We start from the raw sequence: 16,889 nt of genomic DNA on the forward strand, positions 1-16,889 counted from the left end.
ATCTCGGCTCACTGCAACCTCTGCCTCCTGGGTTCAAGCAATTCTCCCACCTCAGCCTCCCAAATAGCTGGGACTACAAACATGTGCCACCACGCCTAGCTAATTTTTTGTATTTTTAGTAGAGACGGGGTTTCACCATATTGGCCAGGCTGGTCTCGAACTCCTGACGTCAAGTGATCCGCCTGCCTCGACCTCCCAAAGTGCTAGGACTACAGGCGTGAGCCACCACACCCAGCCAACTCGTTTAATTCTAATAATAGCTCTGTGAGTCAGTTACTATTATCAGCCCAGGTTTAAGTTGAGGAAACTGAGGGTGAGGAGGTTAAATCCCTTGCCCAAGGTCATACAGTTAGCAAGTGTCAGGGCTAGGATCTGCACCCAAGCAGGCAAGCTACTGTTAGTGTGCAGACTGTCACGAGGCCCCCAGCCATGAAGCCTTTCATCAGGGAGCCAAGCATGTGCCTGGAGGGGCTGGTGGGTAGGTGGGGTGCCTATTCAGGTGGCCCCGCCATCTTCCTGTGCAGCTTCTCCAGGCTCCTGACCAGCAACTGGTGAATGAGGACTTCCCAGGACGTGTGGGTGGGGAACTCATCCCACAGAGGCCCCTCTGGTCGGAAACCGCCTAAGCAGTCTTAGGGAGACGTGTGAACTTTGGCCGGTGTCCAGCACACTTGCACTGTGGTCGCCGACTGAGGGAACATGTGGAGGCCGGCCCGGGAGGTCCCAGCACCACCATCCCTCCCTCACTTTGAAGCAGGCATTTAAGCAGGGTTACGAGCAGTGTGGTTGATTCTGGTGATCGTGAGAGTGGCATGAAAGAGACCTACAGAGCGAGGTTATTTGAATATCTTCAAAATGCTCGTGAACAGAGCGGCGGCCGCTCTTGGACCAGTATCAAACTTAGTTTTGGTGTCAGAGTAATTTTGAAGGGGAAATTTCATTAGAATGCAGTTCGGTATTGTTAGATATGAATGATGAGTTTAGGCTGAGCAATACACTTTTTGATATTAATTTTTAATACAGCTTCTTGGGAAGTCAGACCTTCTATTTAATGAAGAATTGACGATTCGTCAGTTCAGCTCCCGCTTCGGAGCTGGCCTTGGCGTTCGCAGTCTCATGTCAGATTTTTGACAAGGTATTTGCTGCTTGTAAATGTGTTATCTTTGTAATTTTGGTGACTTTCTGAGTGTCTTATTTTTCTCAGTGGTCATGGTGGTTATGTTTGCTTTTTTGTTGTTATCGTCCCGAGAAGCAGGGTTAGAAATGGGAAATTATTCCCTTCTGAGTCCAGCTCGCGGGTGCATGAGGGCTCTTTGTGCAGTTGGTTTCAGCGCCAGGGTTTTGAGAAAGGCTTTTTTTCAGGATTATGAAAATAGTTTTCTGTGTGTCAGAACAGATTTATCAGTTCACTTTAGGGTCGGTTTTGTGAACCAGACCATTTAGAGGAGGATATTTTACCTTTTATCAGAGTGGAAGCTGACAGTCTATTTGCAGGTAGCTCTGTGGAATGTTTCACCTGGGTCTCTCAGTGTAAATCTAGCTGCCAAATAAAGTAAAAATGGGCGTTAAACCAGCGATATTTCCCAGGATTTTACTACCACCCCCTACCCCCCGCCCCAACTATGCTGCTCTATTTCGATGCAGAGTTTCAATTATAAATTGGGATATTTAATAAAATCCTTTGCTTGCAGTTACTTTTAAAAGGCCTTTTGAGTTTATTTGGGTTCGGTTTTTGCCAGTGGGTAGGGTAGAATTCAATCTGAATATCCTTCATGAGCAGCAGATGTTTTGTTTCCAGTTGAATAATAATATTAATAATTATTATTAGAATAAATACAATTATTATTATCATCATTATTATTTCAGCTGTAATTTTCTGGGCTTCTTGTGCCAGGCATTGTGTAAACATTATATATATATGTACACACATACACACACAGAGATAGATATATATGTAGTTTTAATCTTTATAACCATGTTGTGAGGTGAATAATTGTGTCCTCATTTTATTTTGTTTTGGTTTTGTGGGGGGGTTTTTTTTTTGAGACGAAGTCTTGCTCTGTCACCCAGGCTGGAGTGTTGAGAAGACTGAAGCTTGGAGAGATCATGACTCATCCAAGGGCAGAGAGTTAGGATTTAGAGGGGCTGTGAGCAGAGGAGAGGTCTCGCCTTAATGCCCTGCCTGCCTTCAAGGAGCCTCAGGGCTTCCTGATGGAACGCTGACCCTCTGCTGTGAGCTCGACCTTGCATGGGACCAAAAATCACCGTCCATCCTGTAGCCCACATTCCACCTCCTCTTCAGTCATGGCTGTATTTTGTTAAACAAATTGTTTTCCACAGCTTTTGAGATGGATTGGGCAGGGAGGAGACAAGTGTTGCCTTTGGCTCTTTGATAGAGGATGTGCTGCATTCAGTCCAGACTGCAGCTTGCCCTGCGCTCTCACGCACACAGCCCTTTATGAATCTGACTTTGGCAGTCCCCCGACTCTTGAATTTTCGAAAAGCGGATATTTTAGTAGGCTGGAAGAAGATGAAAAGCTAGCGGTGCCCATATGTTCCTTGTTTTTAAAAGTAAGGTCAGCGAGGTTTAGAGACTCTTTAAATATTTCAGTTTATAAGATTGGACTAGATCATCTGGAATGGAAGTGTGGTGCCCCTGGTCCCAGACTTGGCTTTTTTCTTCATTTCTTTTATATGGGAGGTAGGTGTTTTGGCATTGCAAGGTTCAAGTGTAATAAAACTTAAATGTAGTGAATAAATACCATGATTTGGAGTGTTGCTGTGGCTATGAAAGTTAGTTTCCTTTCTTCATCTTTTTTTTTTTTATTAAGTAATCAGTGACTTGAAAAATAGCAGATTGGTATAAGGATTGTAACTTAAGAAAATGAAAACTCCCATGCTTTAAAGGAGTATAGGCTTTGATATTTTTCTGCGGAAGCATTTTCTTCACTCATTTAAATCTTCCTAGGCTGAGATTAAGTATTCATCCTGAAATGTACACTTGAATAGTTTGAAATTCAACACGTGTATATTTTTAGTGAAGACATTTTCTCTTGGGTTATCAGTGGTCAGTGATGTAGTGGTGGTTTTGCTTGACCCCAAGGTATTTACAGAAGCCTAGGATCTGAGCAAATATCTAGCCCAACCCCAAGTTGGGACTAGGTCTCACTTATTGGTACAGCACACCTAATGTTTTATGCCTCTCACCCAAAAAGCGTTTTTACGGCCAGGATGTGCCCGTAGTCACCAACAGTAACTGCTGGGAGACACGTCAGGGAGAGGTAGCTGTGGTCACTGCCTTGTACAACAGCCAAAAGCCCAAAGCAGGAGGGACCCTGGCCTTCTCCCAGCACACGAGTGGGAGCTCTGTGTGCTGGCCGGCATTTCCCGTCACGTTCAATAGGACACGTTCACTCTTCATACTTCTTCAATTCTAAATTTCAGAAGTAATTTGTCACTTTAGAGGAGGGTGTCATTAATAACCATTATTTAGAACTGTCGAGTCTTCCTCTCTGTCTGTGAGTGTCTGAGTAAAGCATCCCCAAAATTGGCCTTGTTGGTGGCAAGCAGTGCCCCCACATTGACAGATTGAGACTACCCCACCCCCACCGACTCCCTTGCAACCCAGTTCTTCCCCGTCTGCCTTTAATCACCGCGAGGGGGGCGACAGGGAATGGCTACGGCATGTCCTCCTGGAATTCATTAGCGTTATTACCAAAGACCGTGTTATAAATTGAGATTTTTTTTTAACTGCTAGGAAAAAATTTCTCCTTAACTATTTCATTTTATTGTACTTAAAAAAAAGAAAGAAAGATTTTTCTCATCAAACTTTTGGAGCAGAATAGTTCAGAAACCCGACTTCAGATCCCACTGGGTGTGGACCCTGAATTGTAAATGAAGCTGAAATCGCGTCTGGTTACCCTTGAGCTCTGGGGCGAGGGCCAAAGAAGAACCCCCAAACCTTCCGATGGGTGGTTAAGAAAAAGAATTGCCATTCAATGTATGTTAATGCACATTGTTATTCTTTAACATTAAAATTCCACTAAAGTACTAATAATTACTGTTAATATCTTTCGGTGGAAACTTACAGTAAAGGAGCAGTAGTGGAAACAGTATTTAAGGGCAAGCTGCCGGCATGATAAGAATGCAAATAAGCGTTATTAGCCTAATGATTTTGCCGTCGCCATGGTTGTGCGGCAGCAGTGTTGTGAATATGTCATCCGGCACCCGTGAATTTGGAAAGTGTGTCAAAACACAACTTCAATTAGTTTGCTCTAATTATGGCTCTGGAGAGTTTGTAACTACATCACTCCTCATTAAAAGAGATTTTCTTATATGGATTAATGTAATATACAAAGGAAAGTTTCAAAGTTCCCGATGCCATTCGCTCCCCCCACGAATGAGCCAGGAGCAGACCTGATGGATCCGGATCTGGGGTCTGTGCCTGCAGTGGGCCCAGGCAGGGGGCTGGGGCGGCTCCCTCCTTCTACCTGGCAATCCACTTCCTGCTGAAAGTGGCCACTGCAAATGGAGCCTTTTCCACAAGAGGGTAAGTGAACCCGTCGCAGGCTTTTAAGGAGAAATGGCTAACCTGAAACTATCAGGATGTCCCTCCTTCTCGGCTTCTCGGTGAAGGCTGGAAGCAGAAAGTTCTCTGGACCTACCGTGGTCCAGTCCCATGTGTGCACTCAGCCCTTGGCCGTGTCCTGGGTCCTTCGGGGAGATTATGTGGCAAAATGTGTTGTTTTCGGTCATGTAAAATCACATGGTATCTATGAAATGTTAGTAAAAGTCTTTTCAGATAGCAAAGGCATACATTAAGGAAACGTAATCACCAAGCTGATGTATAGTTCTAAATGCTATCATTGAGCCTTAGCCATCTTGAAAGAAGAAAGAGAGTTCATATTTTTTTGTCCTGTTGCAAACGTTCCCCTCCCCAAGGACACCTGTCCTGCAGCGCCCACCTTCTCGAGTCCTACTCTGCGGGGTTTGGATGGCCACCTTGTCACCTTGCCTCAAATCGGCCTTGTGGGACTATTCCTTGAGCTTTGCTGCCCCCACCTCCACCATTCTGCTGAGCCCCTGGCCACAACGGCATCGTGACTTCTATTGTGGGGGCGGGGCTCAGTGATGCATTTTGAACCCAAGAGTTAAATTTTAGAATGTGGTTGAGGAGGCCTGGGTTTTGGTTTTCCTTTGATTTAGCCACACGGTGCAGATGATCCAAAATACAGCCTCGAAAACATTTTTGTGGGCCTTTGCGTGTTCTCTTTGTCATCACTTTTGGTGAGTAACTGTGTGTGTGTGTGTCCCTTGGGCCTTCTTTACACCACTCACAGGCAGTGTTACTTTGAGTGAGTTTTATCACTCTCTGAGCCTGTTTCTTCCTCTGTGAAATGGGGATAGAAATGCCTCCTTTGCAGGATTTGTCATGAGAATTAAATGGGGGGGGGGACACAGAAAGCACCACCCTGGTGCCCAGTGAGCACCCATGCATGCTGGCTTTCTGTCTGTGTCCAGGGTTCAATGCAGAACTTAGCCTAAGCATGAGCAGGGCATCCCCTTAGACCTTTCCTTTGCCACCACGTGGCTCCCGCCTGCTGCAGTTGCAACTCCAGTCACCAGCACCCCTCCAGCACCTCACAGCATCAGAGACCGGGCACAGGCAACCTCCCCTGCGGAGCTGGGACTAGAATGGCTGTGTTCACAGGTGAGCAGCTGGGAAGGGGTTAAGATAGTAATTGTGTAAGTCTTCCAGGCTTTCTCCCAGTTCTGCGATAATTTGATGAAGAACTTCACCCTAATTAAATATTCAAATTAGGAATAAGTGTCAATATGGCTTCCCATTGCCTGGAATGATGATTAATTGTATTCAAAACTCTAGTGGCCCACTGTAATCTAAACCTAACCGTTGTTCTTGATTATTTCTGCACTGCACTTGCCATGTTTTTGTTTTAAGATTTAAACTAGTAATTGATTCGCCATATGCCGTCAAGCTGCACGTACTTTATGCATTTAGGAACTTGGGGAGTTTGGAATTATGATTTCCTTCGTCTTCCAGTGGCAGCTTTTTTTCCCCCTTGTCCAGTGCACAGTGATTTGGTTTTGTGTGTGTGTGTGTGTGTGCGCACGCGCATGCATGCATGTGTGTGTGTGTGTTGCCCATGAGGAAAACCCATTCTACAGTCAGCCTGGTAGGTTGGAGTTACATTGGTCATGGCAAATGGGCTTCCTGAATGGAAAATGAACAGGTCTGTGTTTGCACTTACTTTGTGCCCTGTGTCATCTCAGTAAAGCAACATGGCATGGTGGAAAGAGCATGAACGCGCATCCTAGCCCAGCCATTTTCTTCAGCTGTGTGACTTTGGGTGAGTTACTTAACCTCTCTGAACCACTTTTCCCCCACGTATAGGGTACTACTTCCCTTGCTGGGTTGTTTACATTAGAGATGTGTATGAACATGAGGAACAGTGCAAGTGCCCAGTGAGTAGTAACTGCCATAGTCCTAAATAATTACAGGAGTGAAAATTCCAGGAACAAAGCCTTCACGCGGTCCTCCCTGGGAAGCCCCTCCCAGCCATGCAAGTCAAATCCCATTTCCTACCTCTCTGACTCCCGGAGCCTCCGTTGCCCGTCCTTGGCTTTGTGACATCTCTTGGGCCACTGTCTAGACTCTTGAATTACTATTTCATTGCTCGGGCCTCTTCTCCCCAGCCACAGTCTTTTCTTTTTGCAGGTGGGACCATGGCTCCCATGTCCCTGGATACCTCCCAGGGCCTAACGGAGTGCCTGGCCTGTAGTAGACTCTCAACAGATGTTTGTTATTTTGGTTATTTCTTTTTTTTTTTTTTTTTTTTTTTTGAGATGGAGTCTTACTCTGTCGCCCAGGCTGGAGTGCAATGGCGTGATCTCTGCTTACTGCAACCTCCACCTCCCAGGTTCAAGCAATTTTCCTGCCTCAGCCTCCTGAGTAGCTGGGATTACAGGCGCGCGCCACCACGCCCGGCTAATTTTTATATTTTTTAGTAGAAACGGGGTTTCACCATGTTGTTCAGGCTGGTCTTGAACTCCTGACCTCGTGATCCACCCGCCTTGGCCTCCCAAAGTGCTGCGATTACAGGCATGAGCCACCACGCCCGGTTATTTCTTTTTCATGCCACTGTTTTAAAATTGAAGCATATAACCATATTGTCCTTTATGGCCTATCTTTTGATATTCAGAGCTTTTACTTTGTGATATAGGAGATTTATGTTCGTGTTTCAGTTGACTTATGGATAAATTCCTAAAGGGGAAGATACAAGTTTCATTTGGTTTCTTAAACTGTCTCGGTGCCAGGCAGTGCCTAGCACACAGTAGGAGCACAATAAAAAAAGTACGCTGAGTCAGTCGCCACATCCTAATTATAGCGGCCTTAGTGTGCCTGTTGATACTGGTCCAGCTCCCCTGGGATGGGCCTGTGTTCATTGGGTAATACTTGGAATTAAGTTTTAGGTCTGGGCATAGAAGGTTTATAAGATAGTGAATATAACTGTAGAGGAAATAGGTCTCTTTTAAGTTTTACAAAACCTTACTTGTCTTGGCTGGTGTCAATTACAAAACGAAACAAAAAAGAGACTCATCAGACCGTGGCAAATGATAGTAAACTTTGCGCATGGTGGTTTCTCTCTGAGGTTGGCTCCAAAATCAACATGAAAAGAAAAATCACCACAACTGAAAATATTTTAGAGCCTAGAGTGATTAAAATAACTGACTTTCTGTTTTAGCGGAACCAAGTTACAAGAAAGAATTACAATATCTCCTCACATCTCTGGGTCTTCACAAATCTCAATCGTAATTCAGAGCCTCACTTGGGAAACACAGGGGACTTGGAGCAGGAATCCTGGCTGTGAAGTCACTGAGGAGGATTCGAGTGTTAGTCAGGCCCTTCCAGCTGAAAATGATTCATTTTAATTACCTTCCAGGGTGATCCGATACCTGAGCATATGGTCTTTAAGAAATAAGGTTCCCCAAACTGTCAGCAAGTGTGGGCAATGGTCAGGGACCTCTTTCTGACACCGTTGACCAGCCTTGGAGAGCGGGCGCTCTAGAAGGTGCTTATTAAAATGCCAGCAGGTGCAGCAAAGGTCCCCTTCCCTGTGACTCCCGCACCCTGCTTGTGCCAGGTGTTTTATAAGAGCCTTTTTCTTCATTAAATGGCATTCATTAAGCACGTCCTTACACCTGGCACAGAAGCTGTGCGTCACAGATGACTTCTTCCCAGTGGTGTTTGCAGGAATAATGTGGAATTTCATTTAGCCATTTGCTGTGTTCTTCTTCCCCCTCCTATCTTAACTTGATTTTTGTTGCTTTTCGTATTTCTTCTGCTGCCCCCACAATCCATTCCTCTCCTTTGTATATGACCTCTGGTCTTTGTCCACCAGCAGACACATTATATAGAAAACAAGGTGTCCCTTCAGCACCAAGCACCACCACGCTGGATGCTTTCATACGTGTGTCTCTTCTACTCTCCCAACCACATTGAGAAGCGTTCCCCTACTTTTTGCCATCTTTTTTTCTGATTAAAAGAAATAATTTCTCATCCAAAAAAATTAACACTTAAAAAATATGGAAGAGCAGTGGGGAGAATCCACACTCCCACCTTAGAGGCTTCTGTCGTCAATACCGTGAGCCTCTCCTGCCCCTCAGTCACCTCTAAGTTACTCCCTCCAGCCCTTTGCTGTACTGTAGCTTAGCTGTGTGTGCCCATGGAAAAAAGATTGTCTTATGGGATTGTTTATAATACATCATTCTGCAACTTTGTTTTTGCTTGGCTGGTTTTTTGGTTTTGTTTTACTTAACAGCCAGTCTTTGGGAGTTGGCCATTTCTACAGAAAAATCTCTGGCTCTCTTCATCTATTCGTTCTGTCCTACTTTAGTATTATACGAAAATTCCACATTTTATTAGCCTCCTCTTATTGATGGTCATTGGGCTGCTCCCAGTTCATTGCCATGACAAATGCTGCCCCAAGGCCCTGGTTCCTGTCCTTTCCTTCCACAGCTGAGATCATATTCCATACACAGATCCCGAGCATCTCACTCCAACCCTCTCCACAAAGCCTGTAAACATCATTTTATGTCTGCATAACATTCTGAGTCAGACACTGTAACATTATTTCCAGTTTTTGAGTAGACCGTCATAATTAAGAGCATGAATTGTGTAATTGGCCCCGTCAGCATTCAAATCCAAGCTTCTGCATACTCTATGTTCAAGTCCAAGCTGTATCCAGCAGAGAGGCAAGCTGTGGAGCCTCTCTGAGACACCTGTGGAGTAGGGGTGCTCTCAGCAACTTGCCGTAGGATTGGGTTAGGGATCATAAGATGCATATGACAGGTACACGCTGTAAACAAGTCAACTGATGATATTTTTAAATTTTCTTAAATAGGTCATTTCCCACATTTCAGGTTCTTTCCTCAAATTCCAAAAAGGGAAGAATAAATGCTGGTCCTTTTGTCCCATTACTTCCCCTTTCTTAAGTATTAAATTCGAATCATCTGGAATGTATCATTAAGTGTTTCTCCTAGAGAAGGTGACATGAGTAATCTTCTGTTGTCTTCCTGCACAAAAGACAACTTGAAGTCATACAAAATTGCTGAATCACAACTATTTTCACCTTCAAAACTGGCTGCGTCGTCTTCCAGCATTTAGTACGGCAGAGGAAAAGTCTGAAGTCACCATCAGTATTTGCCAGGATGTATCCTCTTTTCATTGCATTTTCTGGAATCCTGTGAACCCCATTGGTTGTGTGTGTGTGTGTGTGTGTGTGTGTGTGTGTGTGTGGTGTGTGTATGTGTATAAGGGTTGGGAGATCAAAGTGGCAGCTGTCTCTGACTATGAGTGTGCCTCTGCCTTGCTAGTCACCACTCTCTCGACGCTGCCCTTTGACAGTCTGGGAGGACAGCAGGCACTGCAGCTGCCTGGGCAGAACCATCTTCATTATATGTGGCCACTGGGTCCACAAGATTAATGGTAACATTTTAAAAATTCACATAGACCTAGAATCAGCACTAGGAAATACAGATTTAAATTAACAAGGAAAAAGCAGAATCCCATCAAAGGAAATAAATCGTGCTGGCAACTATTGTCTCATAATAAAATATATTCTATAACTGAAGGGCTTTTATATGGAGCTGTCTGCAGCTTAGTGGCCATGTTAATTGAATAAGGTGCCTAAGACTGACTTGGGGGAAAAACGAAATTCCCCTCAGCATGTATTTAGCTGGAGCCGTCATCGCTGGCAGTGTGTGCTTGCTGACCTGTTTGTTACAGAACAGCCAATCCCTCCTGCAGAGAGACGTGATGGCCACCAGAAGCAGCACGGTGAGCCCTGTCTCCTCCGGGCAGTTCCGTGGGCAGGGGGAAGGGGAGGATAGCTTGGTAACACTCCCCGAGGATTTAGGGACTGTTCCAGTTACAATTCTCCAGTGACCAAACAGATTTTGGAATAATAATCCATCATTTGAGTCGAGTGGCAGAAATGGTTGTCCTCTGATGGACAGCCCTTGCTCCAGGGGTCCAAGACCTACTGGGGAAGGTGCCAGAAGGCCTTCACCTCCTGGCACTATCCTAAGTAGAGACAGTTTCTTGAGCCTTTGAGTCTCCTTCTCCTTAGTCTGCTGGGGAGCTTTATGAACTCTCCTAAAATCTAAACTCATGGATCTGCCTACAGAGTGGTCAACTTCGGGCCCACTAAAATGACTCCACTGAAACTGCTGTCCATAAGTGCACCAGCCACCATCATTCTCGTGGACCTCTCAGGTTTTTTTTTTTTTTAATTTTTATCTATTTATTTATTTTGAGACTGGATTATGAAACTGGCTAATTTTTGTTTGTTTGTTTGTTTGTTTTTTGGTAGAGACGGGGTTTCACCATGATGCCCAGGCTGGTCTCAAACTCCTGGGTTCAAGTGACCCACTCGCCTCGGCCTCCCAAAGTCCTGGGATTACAGGCATGAGCCCCCACTCCCAGCCGATCTCTCGGTTTTGTTTGATGCTGTCGAGTACCTACTCATTCTTATAACTCCCTTGGCTGGGAGCTGCAGAAGAGGTGAGTGTCCAATGCCAGTGGCCTAGTGCAGCTCCTGATCTCTTGCTTCCTCCCTCCTCCAGGTACAGGGTCATGATCGGGGCCTTCCTTCAGTCTCTCCTTAGACAATTCAACCTGTTTATTCTCATGAACCAGAGGCCTTTGTATGGGAAAGAAGCCAAAGAGTATTGGGTTAACTGACCACGATTCCAAGCATAAAAATAAGGACTTTCTGTCTATGGATGCCAGTCCATAGACACTGGATGCTGTGGTCATAGGCATAGGCACTGACCAATAAAGAGTCTTCTAAAATATTTTAAAAGACAGCCAAATATTTCATGAAACAGTGGTACCACAATTTTTTAACCAGTCCTCCATTGTTTGATTGTTCATCTGATGCTAGTTTTTGGCTTTATAAGTAGTGCTGTGATGAATTTATTGTTTACATAAAAATATCGTGAATCAGAAATAGTTGCATTTTCCAAGCCATTAACCAACCCAGTCGTGGGGATGAGGAGGAGAGAAGAGACAAGGCTCCCTGGAAGTTTCCCGAAACTATCCCTAATCGTAAGTCAGAATCAGATCAACAAGTAGTAGGTAATCTTAGAGGATTTTCCCTAATATTTATTAAGCACTCACTGTGTGCTGGGCATTGTTCTCGCCCCTGGGGATGTGGTGGGAAGAAAAGGCGTGGTGGAGATCATGTTCTGGTGACATGAAAACAAGTCAGACAGCCCGATAGAGTGGGAAGGGCGCCACAGGGAGGAGGCAGGTGTTATAAGAGTGTGGCGGGGTGCCTCCTCAGAAGGGTGGCCTGACTGGGGAGGGAAGCCAGCCACTGAGATCTGGGGACAGTGGCAAGTGCAAAGGCCCTGAGGCAGGAACAAGAGCAGGGGCTGGAGGAACAAAAGCGGCTACTGAGGTTGGCAGACGTGAATGCAGGGAGGGTGGACAAGACGTGGTCAGAAAGGAGGGATGGGCCGGAGCTGGCAGCACCTCTCAGCCGTGGGCGGGTTTGGATTTCATCCTGATGCAGAGGAAAGGCCCTGTGGGTTCTGCTGTGGTGCTGCATGGAGGCCCTCATGAGCCAGACTCTAAAATAATGCCAGGGTGGAAAGAATGGGGAGAGTGGGAGTAGGATTGAAGCTCGCATACTTGCATGTGCTCATGCATGCCTGGTTCCGTGCTGTCAACCCTGCCTGCATGGTGGCCCTCTGTGCCCTGGGAGGCAACACACCCCTGCCAAAGGCCATGTGGCTTCCTGGTGCTGGCGCTGGGATTTGGACCCACATCCAGCGGACTCGGGGGCACTGCCCTCAACCACTACAACTGGTTTGCCTCCCTGGGTGTGCGATCGGGCCATTGGTCATCCAGCTCTGTATAGTTCACTGTAACCTGTCGGGATTACTGAGCTAGTGAGCGGCAGAGATGTCATGTCCCTGCCATCACTGATTTCAAAAGGGCCTTCAGGAGGGACCCTGTGGCCCTGATTGAGTAGTCTCATTTTATATACCCGGTAGTGAAGCTGAATCGGGGTAACTCTAACATGGCAATAACCACCTCCGGAGGACACATGGACTGACCTCTTCATTAATACCCAGCTTTCCCTTCATCAACTTTACCTCTCAGGGCCTCAGTTTCCTATTCTGTTAAATGAGAATAATTACTCCTATCTAAAAAGGTTGTTGAGGGGATGAGGCCGGGTGATATATTGAGGACCCCCAGCCCAGGTCCTGGCAGGTGGGGCTCCACCCCACGCTGGGGAACTGGAATCTCATCTCGCCAGAGACCCAGCTGATGGCAGAGCCTTCGTCCTTGTCTCTCACTTTCAGGCTAATCTGACACCAAAGCACCCCTGGGCCACTTCTCCTTCAGCAGGTGACTTGTCCTGTTTAACCACAGGTAATCTGTCCCTGGGGCCCAAACTGTTCATTCTCATTAATGGGAAGCCTTGATGTGCCTTTCTGTCCTGTCCCCATGTCCCCTGCTTCCTGTGTCCAGGAATAGTGGAAGCAGAAATGCAGGGGAAGCTATTTGCCATGTAGGGAGGAGCCCTTCTCCCTAAAGCTTTCTCTGCCCAGGGGGCCTTCTCACCTGCTGCTCTCTGACTGCCGTCCCTTACCCACTCTTGCATCAGCTACTTTAGCTGGAGTATTCAGTAACCTGATTTCAATTCAGCAGATCCCTACTGTACTGAGCAGTTATTCTGCAAAAAATACAGTCAGCCTGTGACTTGAATCCTCTTTTAATTTCACATTTGCTGCATCAGGCACACATTGTCTATCATATATGAACAGAAAACTTCTTTTTTTTCCCCTCTTGTAAATTCCTGGTTGCTGCTGCTGCTGATTTCTTCTTACCCATACCTGGTTTCCTCCATAATGGAGAGAGGTGAGATTCAGGGTATAAAACAGAGACCCCTGGAGTCTAATTGGGAAAATACACACAGGGAGAAATGAAATGATAGAGACTAACAGCAGCAGTTCATGTCAAAAAAGAAACCCAGGGGTTTTAGTGAGCCAACTACAACACTTGATTTGGTCAACAAATGGTCAGTAATTGTCTACCCTGTGACAAAAAATTGTCCCAGAAAATGAAGTACAAAATAGATGATATTTGGTCCTGCTCTTGAGGAGGTCACAATCACATTAGGGGACAGGTTTATATCAGATGACCAAAGTGTACTGTGATACCTGGAGTGGGGTGAGAGAAGACACTCAGGCAACCAATCCAGTCTGGGGCAAGCCCAGGAAAGGTTTTTCCAAAGAGGGGATGGTTGGGTGGGATCTTGAAGTATGAATAGGAGTTTGGAGAGTCAGTAAGGAAGAATGGAGATTCCTAGGAAGAGGGAGTGGCATGGATAAAGAATCAGGCCTAGGCATGAGAAAAACAAGGCCTGTTCAGAGATTAACAAGACTTCCACTCTTCCTGGAGGAGAGGGGAAGTAAGTAGTGGCAAGAGGCAGAATCTGGAAGGTGGGCTGGTGTGCCGGGGATGTGTAAGTGTACGGAGTGAGAAGACAGCTAAGCCAGCACCCTTGCAAACAGCAACCTTGCAAAGGTTGGAGACGAAGTGGGAGTTGGCGGGGTGGGGGGTGGTGGGCAGAAAGAATCATCTCCAACGAGGGAAGAGAACCTGGGGCGGGGGTTGAGTTGCAGGGCAAGCCAGGCAAAATCTGAGGCCCCGAGGGACAAGGAAGTTTGATCCCGGACATCAGTATTGCATGGAGCAGCTGAAGAGCCGGGCCCCTTGATTTCTCTGTTGTTCATATACTTTTTTATGGTTGTTATTGCTCATATATTTCTTTTAAGTTCTAAATTTCCCCAAAACTGTCCATTTAGAGGGTCTGTGGCAAGTCATGTCGACAGGAATGAAGTCTCTGCACAAAGTAGATAGTGAATAATTGTAGGCTCATGATCATTTGCTGCTACCATTCCCATCCACATTGGCGCCTTAGTTTTATTTCCTCACTGTCCCACAGATGGGCAAGCTTTTGAACTTGTAAATTGGATGTTGGCACATTTCTGCTTAAAAATCATTCCAGAGAAAGGCAGAACCCATGCTGGGCTCCATGTGGCCTGGCCCCACCGTCTTCCTGGCCTTCTAGGCGTGGCCACCCTGGCTTCCTCCTAAGTCTGGAGGAGGTCAGACTCCCCACCGAGCCTCGAGTGCTCACCCCTCCTCCCTGCTGCATCTCTCTGATTTCTGCCTATCTTCAGTTCCCACCTCAATGTCCCTTCCTCCAGGGAGCCTTCTCCTACCCTGCCCTTCATAGCACTTGAGTCTTCCCGCCTTCCATAGGAGATGATCACACTTGTAAGCAAGTGTTCAGGTAACTTTATGGATATTTTCGTGTCCCCCTGCCTGTCCTGCCACCACTGAGTCCCCCACAGATCTGTGTTGATGCATATTTGACCACCCAACAGCTCGGCTGGCCCCATTTTCTCCTCTGCTTCCTGGCTGGCCTCTTTGCCATCATCCACGTCCACCTGGCTCCCAAAGTTCTGCTAATGCTCCTGCCTCCTCTGTGAGCCTCCCTGAATGCTTCTAGCCCCTGGAGTGTTTACCGCACTGCACAGATCGCTCTGCATCCTTAGTTAGGTTGCGTGCACCTTTTTAGGGCTTTGGAGGCTTAGAAATCTTAGTCTGGCAGCCATGAAGCAAAATACTTCCCTGGCTCCTGAAAATTCCCTCATTGGTATAGTGAGTACAGTTATAGCACCTACCCTGGATCCTTTTAGTCACACACACAAAGCCCTGTGCTCAGAAGGGCCCCACCATGGGTTTAATGCTCTGCTGTTGCCATCTTGAAATTCTTGATAGCATTTGAATAAGGACCCCATGTTTTCAACACGCACTGGGCCGCGCATATTGTGTAGCTGCTCCCATACCTGCCTCGAGGGGCGTTGTGAGGAGCCATAGGAGGATGTGTGACACCTGCATTCCCAGGGCTGGCACCTGGTGACACTCTCAGCAGGGTCACCTGTCATCATTTTAGTTCTGCTCAACCACAACCACAGTCGATAATTCACTCTTCTGTTTGCTCAGCTTCATTGACTAAGTGCTGTGGTCAGAGATATTGATCAACTGCTGAAAACCCTTCTGCAGCTGCCCCTCACCCTCGCAGGGTTCCCAGACCTGGCCAGTCTTCAGATTCACCGCTGGAGCTTGTTAAAAATAGATTTCTGGGCTGCACCCGGCCAGGCCCACTGAATCAGACTCCCCGGGCTCAGGGCCTGTGAGTCTGTGTTGTAGCAAGTTCCCAGGTGACTGACGCCTTCATTAATGCCATGATGGGAGTTTAGGAACTCCAACCTAGGAGTTTGAACCCAAGCCTCTTGTAATGGTGTTTGGCGCCCTTTCCATCTGGCCCTGCCTGCATTTCTAGCTCTGCTTCCGATGTGTGCCCTAACCCTATGAGGAAGTGCTGGCTCTCTCTGACTCCCTGGTGGGTGCCTTTCACTCCCATAACACCCTGAGGGGTCCTGAAGCCCCGTTCCCTTTAACAGAATATATTGTTCCTTCTTTTCATGCTTACCAGCACTCAGTTTTTCTTGTTCTCCGAGCACATGTCACGTTGCACTGTGATTTGTTTCTGCTTTATTCCCTGCAGCCTGAGCTGAGGGAGCTCACCTCTGTACCCTTAGTTAGCAGCAGTAACAAAGAATATTCAGGTTCCCTCCATGCACGCCAGTGCACCCAGTGGACACACTTACAGTGCATGTGTCTGCTGGTTCCCCGAAGCCCTGAGCGTACAGTTGGTGCCTGATTCAGCCTGGCTGGGCTGTGGCTGAGTGTCCGCCATGGGCTATCACTCTGTGGCTGGCAGACCCAATACCTTCACAGCCCTTGGTGCTCATCTTGCCCCTGGAAGGCTCCTTCCGGTTCCAGCTCAATCCTGGACCTGTGGGAACATCCCCTCCCTGGAGAGCCTTTCCTCCCAGGAGTCTTATTTTTTTTTTTTTGAGGCAGAGTTTTGCTCTGTTGCCCATACTAGAGTGCAATGGCATGATCTCAGCTCACTGCATCCTCCGCCTCCCAGGTTCAAGCGATTCTCCCGCCTCAGCTTCCCAAGTAGCTGGGATTAGTAGAGACAGGGTTTCACCATGTTGGCCAGACTGGTGTCAAACCCCCAACCTCAGGTGATCTACCTCGGCCTCCCAGAGTGCTGGAATTACAAGCGTGAGCCACCGCGCCTGGCCCTCCCAGGAGTGTTTATGCACAGCAGTCATTCTAGAAGGTCACACATGTGCTGTGTGAAAAAGGCACCTAGTAATTGACCACTTACTTTATGTGATAAGTGTTCCCTCCAGCAGTCTCTTCCATT

The 16,889-nt window shown here is 46.8% G+C and overlaps 1 protein-coding gene across 1 annotated transcript in view; it reads left to right on the top strand.

Moving 5' to 3' along the window:
• Positions 1-16,889, top strand: part of MVB12B (multivesicular body subunit 12B) — a 179,450-nt gene that overhangs the window by 77,742 nt on the left and 84,819 nt on the right. The gene's annotated exons all lie outside the window — the stretch shown is intronic.

Source organism: Gorilla gorilla, chromosome 13, assembly GCF_029281585.2.
Source record: "Gorilla gorilla gorilla isolate KB3781 chromosome 13, NHGRI_mGorGor1-v2.1_pri, whole genome shotgun sequence".
In the NCBI taxonomy this organism is placed as follows: domain Eukaryota; kingdom Metazoa; phylum Chordata; class Mammalia; order Primates; family Hominidae; genus Gorilla; species Gorilla gorilla.